This window comes from Dendropsophus ebraccatus, chromosome 2, assembly GCF_027789765.1.
Source record: "Dendropsophus ebraccatus isolate aDenEbr1 chromosome 2, aDenEbr1.pat, whole genome shotgun sequence".
Taxonomy (NCBI): Eukaryota; Metazoa; Chordata; class Amphibia; order Anura; family Hylidae; genus Dendropsophus; species Dendropsophus ebraccatus.
The window spans coordinates 25,082,476-25,104,381 of record NC_091455.1 but is presented as its reverse complement, the minus strand read 5'-3'; positions in this window follow the sequence as shown (position 1 = coordinate 25,104,381).

Genomic DNA, 21,906 nt, shown 5'->3' with positions numbered 1-21,906 from the left:
CTACAGAGGTGTGTAAAAAAAGAACCAGTTTAGTATACAAATAAATCCATTCCATAATAAAAGTAAAAATCATTCCCTTTTTCCGTATACAGAATCGCCTGAAAAACTAAATTATCACATTTGAGGCTTCACACAGTCAGGCTGGGTTCACACTACGTATATTTCAGTCAGTATTGTGGTCCTCATATTGCAACCAAAACCAGGAGTGGATTAAAAACACAGAAAGGATCTGTTCACACAATGGTGAAATTGAGAGGATAGCCGCCATTTAATGGCAAATATTTGCTGTTATTTTAAAACAACGGCTGTTGTATTGAAATAATGGCAGTGAAAGAAAAAAAATTGGCTTGGTCCTCAAGGGGTTAATTAACCCTTCCAACTCTGAGATATTCCTGTACAAATAGATATGCAAATTAGGCTTTGGTCTCCACTGGGCATTTTCCACTGCAGCTAGAGCCCAATACAGTTCAACCACTTCACTTATTTTTCATGCCCCTCTTGCTACCCATTACTTCCTCTACCTTCCCTGCTATCCTACACTTGCAGAGGACTCTAGGAGAAAGGCAGGGATTATTGTACAGCCTAGTTATTGTAAATCAGGGGTGAGAAAGGAATGAGCAGCAAGAGGGGCACAAATAAAAAGTGAATGCCCCAATCTGTACTGGACTCTAGCAGCCATGGGAGATGTTCAGCGGGCATCAAATTTGCATATACATATATGTGCACCACGGTCAGTGATTGGCTAAGCAGGCTGTCACCCCTGAGACATTAGAGTGACAGCCGGCTCAGCCAATGACTTACTGTGGCATTGTCTCTTCTCAGTCAGTGATTGGCTCAGTGTTCTGTCACTCTTTGCTCAGCCAGTCACTAAATAACTGAGGATGGACAGTGCCGCACCAGTGATTGGCTGAGTGTGTGGCTGAAAACGTGGAAGAGGATGTTGGGGGACAGCAGACAGGTATGTATTGATTCGCTAAGTTCAGTTTGCAAATTTTGCGATAGAAATTTTCGAACATCGCAAACCAACGTCTCTAATCATGACCAATATAGACGCCTGTCAACAACAAATAACGGATCTCTTTTTGATGATTTTGACGTCAGCAATAACAGCTGCAAAATCCTGTTGTGTGAACATAGCCTATGCGTGTAAAAATTACTATTCCCTTTTCTTTTTTTTTAGTTAGACATCCTCTTACCAAGTATAATTCATTCCCACATTTGACAACAAAGAATAATTTCATTATTTCCTTAAGAAATACGTATGTAGCCAAAGTGGTTTTGCCCATGTCATGTTTATCAAGGTTTTTTGGTTGTCCAAATAATGACTCACTAAGTTTGGGCCATTCGGGACACTACAGGGGTAATGTATTATTGCTGGAATGTAATCTTAATGTTTGATCATTCTAGGTGGTCGTAAAGTGGCCAAGCAAATCATTCTTTTTCCCCTTGAAACTGTTTCTTGTTCAGTGTGGGTGTATTTCATACCTGCCAAGCTATAAATGATGAAATATTAACGTAAGAAGTGCTCACAAACTCCCACTCAGTTTCAGTGAATGTGAAATACATATATATATATATATATATATATATATATATATTTTTTTTTTTTTTTTTTTTTTTTTTCAATCCGATGAAAATTCTATCTTGACAGTTTTACATATAGAAATCATATATCTTATTCTAATTCAGGATGAGCACACTTTTCAAAAGTTTGTTTCGACAGGTTCGTAAAGTTCGGATTTGTCTGAACCGAACCTTAAATGAACTGCTCTACAACAGCTAAACTATTGCAGGCATTTAGCTGTTTAAGTGCAGGTAAAAAAAAGGTAATCTATACTTACTGTCCATGTCCTCATGATTTCCCTTCTCTCTGGTGTCTGGTGTCCCCCAGAGCTGCCGAAATCCTGTTACGCCAATCACTGACTGAGATGGGACAAGGTCAGTAATTGGATAAGTGGGCTTTTACTTTTGTCTCGAGAGTGACAGCCCACTCAGCCAATCACTGGCCCTGTCCTATCTCAGACAGTGACTGTCTGAATCCGATTCTGGTGGCTGAAAGGACTTTGCAAAAAAAAAAAAGTTTTGTTTATTTTTAATTGTAATATATTCGGATTAAAAAATGTTTATTTCAAGTATTGCTGTCACCCGTAACAACATCAACAAAATCATTGAAGTGATGTCATTTAGAATATGTTATTAATCGGAGCAGGTGTCACTGATTCTGTGCCTTTCACTTCCCAGCTGGCTGAAGATCTCACCTTTTTCTTGATAGATCATAATAAAGTAAAAGAGTAAGATTTGATCGACAGCTGAGGAGAAACAAACTGGCATGCACTCCAACGTGGAATGTTGTTGTGTCCAATATCACGCAACTGCTGTGGGTCGCGCTGAACTTTGGTCATCTGTTTACTCTTCTGCTCTTTGTCTTCCGGTAGCTTGTCTCCTGTGTTGGACCGGATTCCTGATGAATTAGGCTCCATCTAGTGGCAGGCGCACTCCTGTTCACCTGTATTTAAAGGCTCAGCACACAAGTTCTAGTAAATTCTAGGCTGATCACCAGAGGGTATTTATTGCCAAAATCTTCAAACCTCTATGCTATGTTGTTGGTGTTGTTCCAGTCAGCAACCACATCCAGGGCCGGCGTCAGCACCCGGCTAAGTAGGGCAAATGCCGGGGCCCACAGCTCCTCTAGGGGCCCACTCCCGTTTGTTACTACATTTTTTTTGTTAGTAAAAAAGAAAAAAAAGTGTAGTAACAAAGGGGACTGGGCCCCTAGAGGCCGCATGTGACAGTTAGGGGCCACGCCGATACATACTGGGGCCCCCGGGCACCTGTCTTCCATCACAAATCTTCCCTACAGCCGAGTAGGAAAGAGGACCTTTGAGTCTGAAGGACCTTTGATGATGTCACGGGTCATGTGATCGGACACCTGACCTGATAGAGGGCAGCACGGTAGGCTCTGCAAACTAAGTGTCCTGTATGTGCTGGTTCTTCTACTTGTTTTGTGTATAGAGGTCCTGCTGTAATATGTATATATATCTATTACAGCAGGATATATATATATATATATATATATATATATATTACAGCAGGACCTCTATACACAAAACAACTAGATATCTGTATCTATCTATCTATCTATCTATCTATTTCCCTATCTATCTATCTATCATATGAACATGGTGAGACCTCTAGTTCTCCTATATTCAGGCCCTGCAGTGGTATACAGTGTGTGTGTGTGTATATATATATATACACACACACACACACACACACACTGTATATCACTGCAGGGCCTGTATATAGGAGAACTAGAGGTCTCACCATGTTCATATTATAAATAAATATATATATATATATATATATATATATATATATATATATATATATATATATATATAATGCTGGTGCTGCTAGTTCTCTAGTATACAGCTCCTGCTCTGTGTGTGTGTATGTATATATACACACACACACACACACACACAGAAGGAGCTGTATACTAGAGAACTAGCAGCACCAGCATGATATATATATATAATCCTGTGACTGGGTCTGACTCCTCCAGAGTCCTGACTACTGCAGAGATCAGGAGATACAGGAGGAGAAAGATATGCAGCAGCCGCATGTTTCTTCTGCTGCAAATCTTTCCTCGCCTGTCTCTCCATGATTTGCTCCTCAAAGGGGCCCGCCGAGGCTCTGTCGCCCAAGGGCCCACAAAAAGCTGGAGCCGGCCCTGACCACATCCATGCATCCTGGGTTTCTGCCATTTCCCTCACTTCCTAGCAACATTCTACCCATTTGGATCTTGTTCTGTCCCTAGTCCCTTGCACAGATTCAGTCTGGTCAATGTCATCTCATCGTACATTGAAGTTTGTCAGCAGTTGTGGTTTATCTAGTCCCAAACTCCAGTACTAATTTATTCTCTTCCCGTCTCCAAGCATAGCGATCTGGAAGTTTCCCACAGGGAAGTCCATGCTGCCTTGCGGCGGACTTCGGTTAAAACCAAGGGCTCCTTAGACTCTGCTTCTTGAAAGGGGTATGTCAGCACTCCTCGGTGATCCAGGGGATGCACCTCACCGTGCCTGGACCTTCTGTTACACACTGGCTGTAACTCAGGATTTCAATTGTTCTCTGTTACAAGTAAAGGTAACGCTTTAACCCCTTGCCGCAAAATGACGTTTGGGAAATGTCATGTAAAGCAGGTAGTTCCTGCAACATGACGTTTCCCAAACGTCATGGTTTCCCTGCCTCCCTCCGCTGACCCTATGTAAGATTGGGCAGCAGGAGGAGGCTGTGTCACACAGCATCCTCCTGCTTCCTCTGCCTGGAGGGGAGCCGCACTCCCCCTGGGCAGTTAACCCCATAAACGCCGCGGTCAATGCGACCGCAGCATCTATGGGGATATTTCTGCCTTGGGAGGTGATCGGGCGGCGGGGGGAGGCTGTGGCATGTTGCCTCCTCCCGCCGCCACTGCTGATCCTCCCCCTGGCCGTTCTGTCCCCCTTCCGGTACCGGCGGATCGCCGCTATTACCGCTGTAGCGGCGATCCGTCTGTACCGGCCATTACCGGCGCTGCCGCTACATTTCATCTCCCCCCACCGTGAATCCACGGTGGGGGGAGATGAAATAAGTGTAAATCAGACCTCAGATCAGCCCCCTAGTAGCTGATCACTAACCCCCCCTTCCCCAGGCGGCCATCACATCCAAGATGGCCGCCCCCATCGCTGTGAACAGAGTGTCTGTTCACAGTGATGGAAATAAAAAAAACGAATCAAAGCCCCATGCTCTCCGCCACCGGAGGTAGCAGAGAGCATGGGGCAGTGATCAGGGACCCCCCTGTGGGGTCCCGGAACAGGCAATCGGCGGTATATACTATATACCGTTGATCGCCTGTTCCCAGTGCTGCCCGGCACTTTTTATCCCCTGTCACCATAAATCATTGGTGACAGGGGATAAAAAGTGTCAGTAAGTCGCCGCCCACCCACCCAGTCCCCCCCAGTCCCCCCCCCTCCCCATATACGTTACCTGATCCAGGGAGGTCCGTCCTCCTCGACGTCCTGACTGCTTCTGATGTGCGCATGCGCGTCAGAAGCAGTCAGCTCTGAAAATTTGAAGTGACAGAAACCAATTTGTAAAAAGCACAAGTGAAAAAGTGTAAAAGTGAAAAACATACAAATAAAATAAAACACACTTTCTATTATAGTAATAATTGCGGTTTACTCCCAGATTACCCGTAACCACCGCAGGTTGCCCATATCCGCCCCAGGTTGCCCGTAACCGCCCCAGATTGCACGTAACCACCGCATGTTGAATGTAGCCAACGCATGTTGACCGTAACCACCCCAAATTTCCAGTGACCCCCTGCAGATTGTCCGTAATCACCCCAGTTTGTCCGTAACCGCCGCAGGTTGCCCGTAAACACGCCAGATTACATGTAACCACCCCACATTGCTTATAACCACCGCACGTTGCCCATAACCACCACACCTTGACCGTAACCACCGCACATTGCCAGTGACCCCCTCCAGATTGTCCGTAAGCCCCCAGATTACCCGTAACTACCGCACACTGCCTTTAACCACCGCACGTTGCCTCTGACCACTGCACGCTGCCTCTGACCACCTCACGCTGCCTCTGACCACCGCACGCTGCCTCTGACCACCGCACGCTGCCTCTGACCATCCCACATTGCCTCTGACCACCGCACGTTGCCTCTGACCACCCCACGTTGCCTCTGACCACCACACATTGCCTCTGACCACTGCACGTTGCCTCTGACCAGCGCACATTGCCACTGACCACCGCACATTGCCTCTGACCACTGCACGTCGCCTCTGACCACCGCACGTTGCCTCTGACCACCGCACGCTGCCTCTAACCACCACACGCAGCCTCTGACCACCGCACGTTGCCCGTAACCACCCCAAATTGCCAGTGACCCTCTCCAGATTGGCTGTAACTACCCAAATTACATGTACCCATCCCAGATTACCTATAAGCACTTCAGTTTATCTGTACCAATCCTAGATTGTCTGTTACCACCCCACGTTGCCCGTTACCACCCCAGATTGCCCGTAACCACCTCAAGGTTGCCCGTAACCACCCCAAATTACCTGTAATCTAATTTTTATATTGTATTTTAGTAACTGCGCTATTCTAATAACCATTACTAGCTGCTGTTTTGCTCCAATAAATTGGCGCTCCCTTCCTTCTGAGCCCTGCTGTGTGCCCATACAGTGGTTTATACCCACATATGGGGTACCGATATACTCAGGAGAACCTGCTTTACAGATTTTGGGGTACGTTTTCTCTCCCATTCCTCGTGAAATTGAGAAATTTTAAACTAAACAAACATATTATTGGAAAAATTTGAGTTTTTCATTTTTACTGTCTAATTTTGAATACTTTCCTCTAATACCTGTGGGGTCAAAATGCTCATCCTACCCTAAGATGAATTCTTTGAGGGGTGTACTTTCCTAAATGGGGTGACTTTTGGGGGGGTTCTATTCTGCAAACGCACCTGGCGCTCAGAAACTTCTTCGGAAAAATCTGCACTGAAAATGCTAATTGGCGCTCCCTTCTTTCTGAGCCCGTCTGTGTGCCTATACAGTGGTTTATGCCCACATATGGGGTACCGTTCTACTCAGGAGAACCTGCGTTACAGATTTTGGCATGCAGCTTCTCCCCTGTTCCTAGTCAAATTGAGAAATTTCAAACTAAACCAACATATTATTGGAAAAATTCTAGTTTTTTAATTTTACTGTCTTCTTTTGAATACTTTCCTCTAATACCTGTGGGGTCAAAATGGTCACCACACCCCAAGATGAATTCTTTGAGGGGTGTACTTTCCAAAATGGAGTGACTTTTGGGGGGATTCTATTCTGCGGACACTACAGGGGCTCTGCAAACGCACCTGGCGCTCAGAAACTTCTTCAGAAAAATCTGCACTGAAAATGCTAATTGGCACTCCCTTCCTTCTGAGCCCCGCAGTGTGCCCATGCAGTGGTTTATGCCCACGTATGGAGTACCTTTCTAGTCAGTAGAACCTGCGTTACAAATTTTGTGGTGCGGACTCTCTCATGTTCCTCATGAAATTGAGAAATTTCAAACTAAACGAACATATTATTGGAAAAATTAGAGTTTTTCATTTTTGCTTTCTAATTTTAAATACTTTCCTCTAATACCTGTGGGGTCAAAATGGTCACCACACCCCAAGTTGAATTCTTTGAAGGGTGTACTTTCCAAAATGGGGTGACTTTTGGGGGGGTTCTCTTCTGCAGACATTACAGGGGCACTGCAAACGCACCTGGCGCTCAGAAACTTCTTCAGCTAAATCTGCACTAAAAAAGATAATTGGCGCTCCTTCCCTTCTGAGCCCAGCTGTGTGCCCATACAGTGGTTTATGCCCACATATGTGGTACCGTTGTATTCAGGAGAACCTGCGTTACAAATTTTGGGATACTTTTTTTCTCTTGCTCCTCGTGAAATTGAGAAATTTCAAACTAAACAAACATATTATTGGAAAAATTTGGGTTTTTCATTTTTACTTCTTTTGAATACTTTCCTCTAATACCTGTGGGGTCAAAATGCTCATCCTACCAAAAGATGAATTCTTTTAGGGGTGTACTTTCGAAAATGGGGTGACTTTTGGCGGGGTTCTATTCTGCTGACACTACAGGGGCTCTGCAAACGCACCTGGTGCTCAGAAACTTCTTCAGCAAAATCGGCATTAAAAAAGCTAATTGGCGCTCCCTTCCTTCTAAGCCCCACTGTGCGCCCATACAGTGGTTTACGCCCACATAATGGGTACTGTTGTACTCAGGAGAAGCTGCGTTACAAATTTTGGCATACTTTTTTTCTCATGTTCCTTTTTAAAATGAGAAACTTTAATATAAACATATATATTATTGGAAAATTAAAATTTTCGATTTTTTTTTACGCCCTAATTGTGAATACTTTCCTCCAGCCCCTGTAGGGTTAAAATGCTCATTATACCCCTAGATCAATTCTTTAAGGTGTTTAGTTTCCAAAATGGGGTCACTTATGGAGGTTTCCAGGATACAAGCCTTCTAAATCCATTTAAAAAATGAACTGTTCCCTTAAAAAAAATCAGTTTTGGAAATTTCATGAAAATTTGATAATTTGCTGATACATTTCTATGCCCCATAACACCCTAAAAAAGTAAAATATGTTTACGAAATGAAGCCAGAATAAAGAGGACATATTGCTAATGTGACTTAGTAACTAATTTATGTGCTATGACTTCCTTTTTTAAGCTGGGTTCACACTATGTATATTTGAGGCTGTATTTGTGAGGCTGTATAGCAACCAAAACCAGGAGTGGATTGAAAACACAGAAAGGCTCTGTTCACATAATGTTGTAATTGAGTGGATGGCCATCATTTAATGGCAAATATTTGCTGTTATTTTAAAACAACGGCTGTGGTATTGAAATAATGGCCGTTATTTACTGTTATATGGCGGCCATCCACTCAATTTCAACATTGTGTGAACATAGCCTTTCTGTGTTTTCAATCCACTCCTGGTTTTGGTTGCTATGAGGACCTGACATGAGGACCAAATACTGCCTGAAATATACATAGTGTGAACCCAGCTTTAAAAGCAGAGAATTTCAGAAGTTCATAAAATGCAAAATTTTCAAATTTTTCATGATATTTTGATGTTTTTCACAAAAAACACACAAGACAGTGACCAAATTTTGATACTAATATAAAGTGCCATATGTGAAGAAAAAACGATCTCAGAATCGCTAGCATACGTTAAAGCATTACTGAGCTATAAGCGCATAAATTGAGACAGGTCAGATTTTGAAAAATGAGCCTGGTCATTAAGGCCAAAACAGGCTTTAGAGGCTAGGGGTTAAAGTACACCTGAAAATTGTTCTGTGACAGTGTTAGAGATAAAGTCCCATAGGTTTGCATTATGAGACTTTCTCAGTCACAGGGCCAGTAGAGAATACTCTAAACAACTGGCTAATTCTACTTTTAGTTTGGGATTTGAACCGAATTAAACTGCCTGGGGATATTTAACTTGATTTAATTAGAAACTAATCCTTCTTCCTTTTTTACCTACCTGTTCTTTGTTACCTACCATATATATCCCCCATAAACCCTATTATAACAGAAGTATGAATGTCTAGGGCTGAGATAGAAGCATAAAGACAACTAAATGACACTACTTTTTCTACAACTTTGGTCCTTGTTATGTGGATTTGTAGAAAAAGACTTACCTGTCCAGACAACCTAAAAAAGCCTAAATGGTATTGCTTGCCTTTAATCCACCAGTCACTGAGATAACTCCCGGGCTACTAATTGTTGCGGGGATCGGCTCAGCAACTGATGCTCTTTCCAAGTACATTGTTTGCCTCCTTAGACCCCCTTCTTCCTAATATACTTACATATTTAAAAGATACAAATAATTTTCTGTCGACACTGATAGCGTGCACTCCCACATCCCCACATCCACCGTAATGCGGGTGTGCAGGAAGTAGAAATATTCCTTCAAAGTACAGCAAAATCTTGATATTTTAGAGCCCTTGTCTGTGATTCTTTGCATTTTATTTGAGCTAATAATAAGTTCAGATTTATTAACATGTGGTTCCAACAAGAGGTTGATACGGCAATGGGCAAATCAGTCTCAAGAACATATGCCAATCTGTTTCTTGCTATATTTGACAGAAAATTTATTTGTACAGTGGAGAATCCATATGTCCAACACATTCCTTAGATTTATGGATGATGTTATAGTGTGGGAAGGTACAGAGTAAGATTTAAAAAAAAAAAATTAATGAGAGAAGTACTATAAATAAAGTTTAGACAGTGTTAACTAAAATTCCTTGCTGTGGCCATGTGCTGCTGGGTCACAACTTAAGACCGGCGAGATGTGCGAGACACTGGTCTTCATAAATCCCCCCATAATATCTCTGTGGAGGTCCATCACCAGATGGAGGCCAAAAGGGTATTACATCAGTATAATGTAAAAAGGAAGGCAATAATAGTGTAATTGACTAGACTATTCTATTTAATGGAGCCCTTAAAAAATCACCAAATTAGCCTATAAGTGACAGAAGCCAACATATGTCATCCATCATAGGTATAAGCTATATTGACATCCACTTAATGGATAAATCATGACTGAACTTTATTAAATGGGTCCCATATTCATCTATAGGTGATGGATGCCACTATTAAGCGTACATGTGCTATCTCTATGCCTTACAACTTTGTTTTCTTCCTGCACGTAGAATCTGTTAATACTAAATTAAGGTGTGTTTGTGATGTATTAAATAAAACATTATAAAGAACTGATGTGATATGTTGGATCCTTAGGATTCAGAATAGTTTTTTGCTAAAATTTTAAATGTATGTTATAAGTGTCAGGAATATTTGTAGTGCGCGCTCTAACCACACTTGGGCTATCGCCCACATTTATCAAACTGTAAAAAATATAAACTGGTGTAAACTGCCCATGGCAACCAATCACAGCCCAGCATACAGCACTGGTAGAAAAAAATGAGCTTTGATTGGTTGCTGTTTGCAGGTTAAAAAAATAGGGTCTATATCTTTAAATAGCTTATTTTAAGATCTGTTTTTGTTTTTTTTTTTTTTTACCAATAACCTAAAAGGATTTTTTAAATGATGGGGCACAACCTTTTGGGGCACATTTATCATTTGCCCCTCTGGCTTATGTTGCTGAAAAGATGCAGATTTTGGCCTTTTTCGTGGTGTATGGGGGTAAACCCTGCTCATCTGATGAGGGTTGGGGGGGAGGGGTTGCATCAAGACGAGGAGGTGGCATGGCCTCCTCCCCAACTAAGTTATAATAGTTTACACCTAGAAACAAGCATGTACCATGCAGAAATTTGCACCTGCTCCAGAGTAGGTACAGATTGCTATGCAAGTCCTGCGACAGGCGCATGTCCCGCTGAATATAATAAGAGGTGTGCGCCTATTAGTAAATCCAGCCAGGTAACTGAGAGCGGTAAATTATTTAAGACTGGCGACAGTCTTGATGAATGCCCCCTTCGTCTTTTTTGTCTTAGTAAGCATACAACTGTGTAATTCTCTGTCCATGGTGCTGATAATGGTCTGTAAATATGTCTGTGCTAGAATACTCACATGGATAGAAGCATGACAGGGAATGATAGATAGATAGATAGATAGATAGATAGATAGATAGATAGATAGATAGATAGATAGATAAAATTTAAGTCTTTTAACACCAGGTCATCTATTTTCAGTGGACCCAGTATAAATAAATATCAGTGGAGAATTGAACATGTGGCCAATGTGTGAAGAATGTCAAAATACAACTGGACACACCAAAGAAGCATGCCCTCATATCGCTCTGTAAATTAAAAAATAAGAAAAAGCTATGGCTCTTGAAAAACGAAAGCCCAAAAATTCCCTGTGTTATTAAAGGATTAAAGGAAACTAATCAGCTCATAGAAACATAGAAACATAAAAGATTGTCGGCAGAAAAAGACCACTGGGTCCATCTAGTCTGCCCTTTTAGTATTTTCTTTCTTATTATCTTAGGATAGATATATGTCTATCCCAGGCGTGTTTAAATTCTGTTATTGTAGATTTACCAACCACCTCTGCTGGAAGTTTGTTCCAGGTATCTACTACTCTTTCAGTAAAATAATATTTTCTTACATTGCTTCTGATCTTTCCCCCAACTAACCTCTCACCGTGTCTTCTTGTTCTTGAGCTCAGTTTTTTACTAAAAACCCTCCCCTCTTGAACCTTATTTAGTCCCTTAACCTACTTAAAGGTTTCAATCATATCCCCCCTTTCCCTTCTTTCCTCCAGACTATACAGATTCAAATCTTTAAGTCTTTCCTGATATGGTTTATGCCTCACACCCTCCACCATTTTTGTAGCCCGTCTTTGGACCCGTTCTATTTTATGAATGTCCTTTTTTAGGTGAGGTCTCCAGAACTGGACACAGTATTCCAGATGTGGCCTCACCAGAGCTTTATACAGCGGGATTACAATCTCCTTCTTCCTACTGGTTATACCTCTAGCTATACACCCCAGCATACGATTTGCTTTCCCCACCGCCTGGTTGCACTGGTGACTCATTTTAAGGCTGTCAGAAATCATTACCCCTAAATCCTTCTCTTCTGAAGTCTTTTCCAACACAGTACTGCCGATGTGATACTCGGATAGAGGATTCCTCCTCCCCAAGTGCATTATTTTACATTTGGACACGTTGAACTTCAATTTCCACTGTTTGGACCACTTATCTAGCAAAGCTAAATCATTTTCCATATTACTGACACCTCCAGGAATATCCACCCTATTGCACACTTTTGTGTCGTCAGCAAACAGACAAACTTTACCTACCAACCCTTCTCCTATGTCACTTACAAACATATTAAAAAGAATAGGACCCAGAACAGACCCTTGTGGCACACCACTTGTAACCAGTCTCTGCTCAGAATATACACCATTAACAACAACCCTCTGATATCTATCCTTCAGCCAACCACAAATCCACTGAACTATCCAGGGATTTAGTCCAATTTTCTCCAACTTCTCTATCAGCTCTTTATGGGGAACTGTATCAAAAGCTTTGCTAAAGTCCAGATAGGCAATATCCACAGCACCACCTTCATCCAGCTCTTTTGTGGCATAATCAAAGAAATCAATGAGATTAGTCTGACATGATCGGCCCTCAGTAAAGCCATGCTGGTTTGGATCCATCAAATTGTTGATTCTTAGGTGATCCACTATCTTCTTTTTTAGAAGAGTTTCCATCATTTTCACTACTACAGATGTCAGGCTCACTGGTCTGTAGTTACTGGGTCTTCTCTATTCCCGTTCTTGTGGATTGGTATAACATTGGCTGTTCTCCAATCATCCGGGACATCTCCTGTTAGCAGGGATTGGTTAAACAGATCTGTCAGGGGGCAGCAATCACAAATCTGAGTTCTTTAAGAACCCTGGGATGCCCCAGCTATGACTAACAAACCCAAAACCTTCAGACTTACACCACTGCCTTAACCACGCATTAAACTCTGAGATACGACATGCCTTGTTGTTCTGATTACAGACCGGCAAAACCTCTGAAAATGTCACAGAATCCGTTATCTTGCCTAGCTCCAGACTAAAAGTTTGAAATTCCTTTTTAACCAAATCCACATCTCCTTGGGACAAGTCATTGGTTCCAAGATGAACCACCAGATCAACCTTGCTATCTATACTAGCAGCCTTCACAATGTTCACAATCCGTCTCCTATCCCTCCTGACAGTAGCACCTGGGAGACATCTCACCTCTCTAAACACATCCTCCTCCTGTCCTACCACAACACCTCTAACAATCGAGTCACCAACTAGAAGATGCCTTCTCTTCTTACTAACCTTTACTTCTGCCCTCAGTGGCCCATCCAAAACAACATCCCCATTGGAAATCACCTGAGCAGCCATGTCTCCAACAGCAACAGCATCCTTATCTAGATCAGCAAGAACACTAAAACTATTCTGCACAGAGAGGCCAAACGTGCTATGCTTCTGCTCTACAGCTCGCAACCTACCTGAACCAACTGTTTTCCAAACCGCCCTTTTCCTCGGAGGTCTTTGAGGAAAAGGTGGCTGGTAACAGGGCTGCACAGCAACTCCTGGCTGGGATAGTCTCCTCACATCAGATTGAAGTGCACAGACTAAGGACTGCAGCCTAGAAATTTCACAACGTAAACCAGAAATCTGCATGCAAACTGGACAGCACCCCAAGTCCCAAAGGGTTCTACGGAAAACTACAGCCAAACAAGAATTACACTGCACCAAACCAGACATGATTTAAGAACAAGTGAAAGCAAGTACTGAAAAAAAAAAAAAGAATCTCCTGCAGTTACCAAACTCCTGCTGTTTACAAACTACTGCAGTTTTTTAACTACTCACATTTGCCCCGTTGCACTTCTGCCACAATGCTTCTACCAGTAGTCAACTCTCCAGAGCTCAAAAATCATTATAAGGCCCTTAACCAGTGCAATGACATCAGTGCACACACACCTTCCAAGACTATAAATCTTTTCCCTGTCCCATGCCCACCATGCTCCACAAATTCATGCCAACTAGGCTTCGGGGTAGTCCATCCAACCTAACTAGTCACGGCCTAGGGGGTGTACTTGCTCTGTAAACATTTCTCTCTGGGCGTGATCACCAGTGCATTACCTTGTATTCATCATAGAGAGGCTTGCCTAGCCGTGAATAGCTATTCCAATGTCAGTATTCAAAATAAGCTCACCAAACAATGCTTCCAATGGCGCTCAGTGAAAAAGAATGCTCAGTACAGTTGTAATCGGAGCGGGTACAAGTGGCCAGGCCCACCTCTCTGTGATAAATGCAAGGCGGAATTGTGCTGCTTATCACAGCAAGAAAGGTATGATCACAGTCCACGTACATCCCCTAGGCTGTGACTTGTTAGGCCAGACAGACAGCGAGATGCCTAGTTGGCACAAATTTACATACTGCAAGGAGAATATAAATGTATGTTTGTGGGTCATGGCAGGCAGGGGCAAAGAAAAAAGTAATAAGTTTAGGAATTGTGTGTATCAGTTTGGAGCTGAATGGTTCCCTTTAAATGGGCACGGCCATTGCCAATAAATAATGTTAAATCAGCAGGAGAGGTGATATACTACATCTATACTACACTACATATACTACAGCAATTTACTCCATTATTGTTTTCCCTGTTTTTTATATGAAATACAATGCCATAAAATCTGTCAATAGGTGTCTCACTGCAAACTGCAGATGAGGCTCCGTAACTATGACAAATTGGTCTTTAGTAACAGCCAATAAAAAGACCAAATGCAGCAAGTGATGATGAATTCTCATTGGCCAGCAGCTGTACACGCTCCTGTACACAGCAGCACAAGGGCACTAAATGGACCACAGGAGCTACAAAATCTGACATTATATATAGAGCAAGCATTACCTAGATATTTGCCGAGGGCTTGGGGTGGATGTTTTTTATTTTTAAAAAAAAGATATTTATATGTCACGGCCGCCTACTATTTTAAAGACCAGAAAACATTTTTTTTTTTTTTTTTCTATAACTTGTAAACTATTTCTATTTAAAAATGTAATCTTTCCAGTACAAAGAATACACAACTTTTTCCTGCAAGTACTGGAAGGCTTTAAACTTTTAAATATTGAGTAATTTACACATCTGTATAATTTCCTGGCACCAGTTAACTACATTTTTATTTCTACAGAGTACCCCTTTAAAAAGAAGAGTGCCTTATACTTCCCCTTGAGGCACATACTGTGACCCAATCCAAGGTTGTACTATTAATAACCACCCTCAAGCCAGTTTTTATCCCAATTAGATATATTTTTCCTAGTCGCAGCATCCACCTTAGGTATCAAGGTTTCATCAAAAGTCCAGATACACAACATTCAAAGCTTCCCCCACGATCCAGTCTGGAACTGACGTACTAATAAAAATTGATCAGATTATTTTGACAGCACTGATCTTATGATCTTTGAAGCTTTGATCTTTATTGACATATGACAGTGTTTCTTGACAACATTCAAATGTTTTACAAACAGTAGACCATTTCCAGAATTAGTTTTCTACCCCTTTTTGAAAAGTGACTATACGTGTGCTAGCCCTGTGGAGCAGACCCCGTCATCACAGAATCATTAAATATTAGAAACAAAACTGTTATGGTATTTAATTTCTGAAGAATTCATGGCATATGCCATTCAGACCCAAATACCAAAAGTCTTTTTTGGCGTTTTTGGAGTGAAGCAAATGACATTTAATATAGAATTTATGTTATCATCAATCAAGTCATCTGCCATTGGATTTTCCTGTGTAAATACGGTATGAATGAAGATATTTAATAGATTGACCTTTTGACCATCTTCCTACCCCATTACAGCCAGATTATTTATCAAAGTGTGAACACATTTAGAGTTAAATTTCTTGTTACTTATGTAGTTAAAATAATTTTTACTTAAGCAAATATTCTCTCTTTTCACTTCCCTACTAATTTATTTCTTCATACATGTAATTGTCCAATGCCTTGTCTCTTCCTTCCTGTTTTAGTAGTTAAAATATTTTCAATAATTTACCTCTCACCCTACTTAGTTTTTTTCCTGTTTCTAACATGTTCATTTCCATAAGTTATATATTGTTTCCAATTTAAATTATTCATTCAGAAAAATACCTGTAATTTTTTTATTCTGTTAATGTAAAAGCTTTCATTCAAGCCACTAAACCTAATATTAAACTTAATATTATTATTTATTTATTTTAAATGCAGGGGCATTGGGGAACAGAAAAAATTATCGAGGCTTACCTCTCCCCTCATGCCTCTCTGATCACCGCTCCGGGACTCCCGCCATGCTTCAGAATTTCCACCAGAGCCAGCATCACAATTCGGCTGATGGACTGGCCACTCAGCTAGTCAGTGACTGGGGGGGGGGGGGAACACTGCTCCAGTCACTGATTGGCTGAGTGGGCTGTCTATCAGCTGGGAAAATGCCTTCCTACGGCAGACATGGCAGATTGTGGGCTCGGTTACTATAAGTGAAGATTGGTTGTTATGTTCGCCCATGCCCCTGATGCTTTCAGTACTGTTTTCTATATCTTTACAGACAGGAAAGAAAAAAAAGTTCACTGCTGTAAATAGATAAGATTAAGCCATTTACAATAAACAATGGAAACAGCTCACCTCCTCCCTGCTTGCAAAGTTACCTCTGCACAGGTCACAGAGCCTAGAAAGTCAGAGAAGTCAATATGGTCGCTTCCAGTTTAATGTTCACATGTCTTACTCCCCTCCCATGTTGATAGAACAATGATCCTTGGTTAAAGTAAGAAAGCCCATGTGTGGTGGGGCTAAGAGGAAAGCTGTCAAATGAACAAGCTGTATGGCTGTCAGCTATCTCAGCTTTACGCTTACTTTTTCTATCTCTATCTATGTGAAATGTGCTGTTTTTTTAACTACTTAGGGTATTTATGCAGTACATGGCTGGCTATATAGATTTATAGGGAGGAGCAGAGGTAACAGTGAGCAGCAGAGTACAGGAGTACATGTAGGGATACATATAAGTCAAGTATCTTTACCATGTCATGGAGGTGTTTGCCATAGAGTGGCAGTTATTGTCCTAAAAAAAACTTTTAAACTGGCAGCCCTGTGTAAAACTTGGGTGGCTTAGAGTGTCTATGTATTAGGCTGGCACAACCTCTCCGTCTCTCCTCCCCTCTCTCTTTATCATTAGGAATGCTCCAGGCAGATTTTCTACTATTCATCAGCTGTGTGAGCACGGCACATGGGCTGGATCGTTAAGGCACATGGGCTGGATCGTTAAGGCATCTGTGCAGTGTTCACTGCAGAGGAATAGGAAAAATCCTGCCTGTGGCATTCTCAATGATGAAGAGGGTGGGGAGGAGGGAAGGAGGGGTGGTGCAAGGTTAGGGCACAGATACTCTAGGCCACGGTAGTTTGGCACATGGCTGAAAGTCAAAAAGTTGTTCTTTAGGACAATAAATGCATCACCTGCCGAACGGACCCCACCTGCCGAATGGACCCCAAAACTGATCTTGGAATCGCTTTAAACCCCTGACTTCCCCTTCATTGTGTTGTGTATTGTTTTGTTTCATTCTGTGTTTCATTTCAGTGAGATCAGGGACTGACATACAGTTGTCCATTTGCTTATTAGACCATCTGAGGCAAGTAGGTAGGGACAGCAGGGTGGGTGCCAGCTTTAGGGTACACTTGTCCTTGTGTCTCCCTGTCCATATCCTAACATTTACACAACATAATCGGAAACTGCAGAAGTTATACTTTATTGTAAGCCTGGTAAGAGATTGTGCCCCTGGCCCAAAGCTCGACATCAGAAATATAATCAAAAACCTAACCTAACGTGTTCATAAAAGGGGTTAATACACTGCTTACCGAATGTGAGAGACAAAAGCCAGACACGTCTGTATATCCACATGTTAGTCTACAAAAGGATATTAATGTCTGTAAGGATAGATGATTGTCCTAAAGGACTTCATTATATGTTGCATGTCATCGATGTGAGTGGGGATTGTCATGTCAATCATTTTTTTATAGATACTTTACAAATACCATAAACCTTCAATTAGAATATGTTTTTTCTTTGACCATCTTACTACAGATACCCTTAGGAATTCAATTGTGCAAATGGTCCTAAAAATGAGAAAATACTTAAGAAATACCCAGAGTTTATGCATATAATGAATAGGTGGACTATGAAGGATCGTGGTCTCAAGAGGTTAAATTATGTGTCTATTGACCTGCCTGAATGCTTGCATGACTTCACCATTTGAATAAAACATGTCTGAGACATGGAAGTACGGGGATGGCATTAAGGCTGTGCAAATTTTAACCTAAAAAGCAAAAATAAGGATCTAAGGATTTATAGTAACAAAATGATCAGTGGTTTTATTCCATGGTGTTTCTATCATCTGATTTAAGCTATACATAGTGTAGCACGATAACAGAAGTTACTTTAAAGTGAATGATCATCCTTGAACATAATCATTGATTTATTTCTCTATGTGCAACATTCTGTAATAAAGAGGTACTCGCATCTGAGGTGATTTTGCCCTATCCACAGTATGCACTGCTGGGGTCTGACTGTTGGAGCCCCCAAGCTTTGCTTATGTGTCACAGATCAATGGGTTCTCTGTAGAGCCGCTCTCTTAAAGGAGAATTTCAGGGTGGTTTTGGCAGAGTGCTGGGAGGGGAGGAAGAAAAAAGTAACATGGACTCAACTTTCCCACTCTAGTTCTGATGCTGTTATCCTGCAGCTCTGGTTCCCAGTCCTTTGGTGCTTCTAGGTCAGAGTGGGGATGTGGGATGTGATGTACCAGGCTCGCTTAGCCAGTCAGTGGCCGAGGGGGGACCATGCTACGGCCAGCGACTGGCTGAGTGGGCCTGAAACGTCAAATCCCAGGTCCCCTCTTTAAAAAGAAAGCGGCCGGGGACAAGTGTACCTCAGCTGCAGGATACCAGTAGCACTGCTGAAGTGGGGAAGGTGGAGTCCATGTCACTTCTTTCATCTTCCCCGGCACTGCCTAAAAATCACCCCAGCCTGGAATTCTCCTTTAAGTGGCTCTGTAGAGAATGAATGGAGTTGCACTACTCGCGGCTACATTTATTTATGAGTTTGAGATCGCCATTCTTATGGGGAGGCCCACCCCATAATATCTTAGTTATGCCCTACCTGTGCATACTGTGGATCGTTTTTAACTACTCTAGATGGAATACCCATTTTAGGTTAAGTTCACATTGTGTTTTCCAATCTTTAAGTACCTTCAATTCTAATGTACAGAAAAACCTGGTCAACCACATTTTATGTACGTTTAAAAAAAATGTTTTAGGCTCTTTTTACACAATGTCATTTTGTAGCATTCTTTTTGTCAGGATGGGGCAGGTAGGGACAAGACCTGAAGTGAGCCCTGAAACTGAACCCACCAACTTTCCCTACCTACAGTACTTGCCTCACACAGCCCTAGCCAGCCGCGGACAACCACGATGACCCACTACGCTGGGTTCATGCACACAGAACAAGACAGACAGACAAACACAATATCAGATAGTAAACTAGCAAGGGTCAAAACCAGACAGGCAGCGCAGTACAAAAACAAGTATCAGTCGGATAGTCTAAAGTCAAAGCCAGAGGTCAGGTAACAGACAAGCAAGCAAAGGGAGTCAGGACAGGAAACGCAGGAATAGACAGGAGGGAGCTCAGACCAGGCTATTAACCTAAATAGCCAGCGCCAGGTCTCTGCCTCAGCTTTGTTTTATGCTGACCAAGAGCCCAATCCGGATCCCCATTGGAACGGCGCTCTGATCTTCCAGGTTACAGACAGGCCGAGAAACCCGTCAATCACAGAGACAACACAGGTGCACAATCAAGTCCAGAAGCTTCTCAGCTTAACTCCTGCATTGCCGGAAGCTGAGAAGCAATTGGGTGTGGCAGACCAAAGCAAACACCAGACCCAGTTCACACCAGGCTACTGCACATTCCTGACACTTTTGACTAAAATTTGCAAAAAATCTGTCATCTTTTGATGTCAAAATGACGGCCGTCTAAAAAGATGGCCTTAAAACAAACACTCTATAAACATAGTCAGAATGAAACAGATTCTGCCATATGGCATACGGGCGTATGTCCCTTTTTCCCTCCTATTTAATGTATACATTACATAGAAAGCAAAAATGCAGTATGAACCTAGTCTTCTATTTTGAAGTCTTAATTTATCATTTTAAATATAATATCAAAAACTACTACAAACATCAGACTGAACAACAATATAACAATGATAAAAATGGTTACCCGGGTGTCTCAATATGAAAGGATGCAATGTGTAAAGAGGTGAAAGGGGGGGGGGGGGGGGGGAGCAGTGGTTTTTTTTTTGTTTTCCGTTTTTTTTTTTTTTTTTTTTTTTTTTTTTTGGGGGGGGGAGGGGGTTCTAAATAATGAGCATATTCATTACTTTTCTGCACGTCCTTAATTACATAGTTTTTTTTCTACTGTGTGCACTAATAGTCCATTCACCATAGACTTCCATAGAGCACATTATTACTTTAACCACTTAAGGATCCATAATGTACAAGTACGTCATGGGAGCCTGTCACTTAAGGACCAATGGACCCAATAAGCCATGGGATATGGGGGCTCTATGAAGCAAGCTCAGGCTGTGAGATCACTTTATAGAGAGTGAGTCTGATTCTTACCAATAATGATAACCCATCATTAACCCCTTTATTGCAACTGATTGCGCTATTTAACTATCAGCTGCACTCCTGTCACTGTCGGATCGGGGCCCACAAAGTGTCCCTGATTTCTGGAGGTCTAACACTCTCCCCCATGTAGTCAGCTCTGTGATCTTCTAATAGACTCCACCACAGACAGACTCTATGTGAAGATTACAGATAACACTAATCAATGCTATGCAATGGAATAGCATTGACCAGTGTATGCAATCTAGTGATTGCATGCAATAGTCGCCTAGGGGTACTTAAAAATTGTAAAAATAAAAGTTGTTAAAAAAACTTAACCCTCCCCCAATAAAAATGTAAATCACCTCATTTCCCATTTTATACCTAAACACATAAAAATAAATAAATAAACATATTATGTATAATAGGGTGTGTAACTGTCCAACTAAATAATATAATATAACATCTCATAATATAATCTATTAATGTAACAATAATGTTTCCGTACAGTGTGCAACATAAATGAGAAAAAAGGGGAAAAAAGCACCAGGGTTGCTGATATTTTGTTACGTTATATATCAGGAAAAAAATAATAATAAAGAGTGATAAAAAAATCCCATTTACACATATATGGTAACAATAAAAACTTAAATTTGTGCTGCAAAAAGTAAGACCAAATAGCTCTGTAGGTTAAAATGAAAAACGCTATTGCTCATAGAAGTCGAGGAATAAAAAAGGAAAATGCAAACAGGAAAATTGGTGTGGTCCTTAAAGGGAATCTGTCCCTAGGTTGATGCTGCTTTAAATAACTGAAAATAAAGACAAAAAGAGGCACAGGCGCCTCGTGTGATACCAGAGGTAAACGTGAAGAGTGTAGGGGTGGTATTGTGCTCACCTTAAAGCCACTTGGGCTAGTAGCGTATCACCCTAATTAGGGTATATATCCAAGCCGGGGTCTCTCGCTTGCTAGCTGGATTCACAGGACTGCAAAAGCTGGTGGTACCTCTAAACGGGATGCTCCCAGGGGGGGCCCGTGTGTAAACAAGAGTAAAAAGAAAAATCCAAAAAAATGGTATCATTACCAGCGCTGTCACTGCCAGAAAATCCAATTCACCAGGCGAATGAAGAAAAACTTGTTTATTTGGTTGCACAACGTTAACATGTTTCGGGAG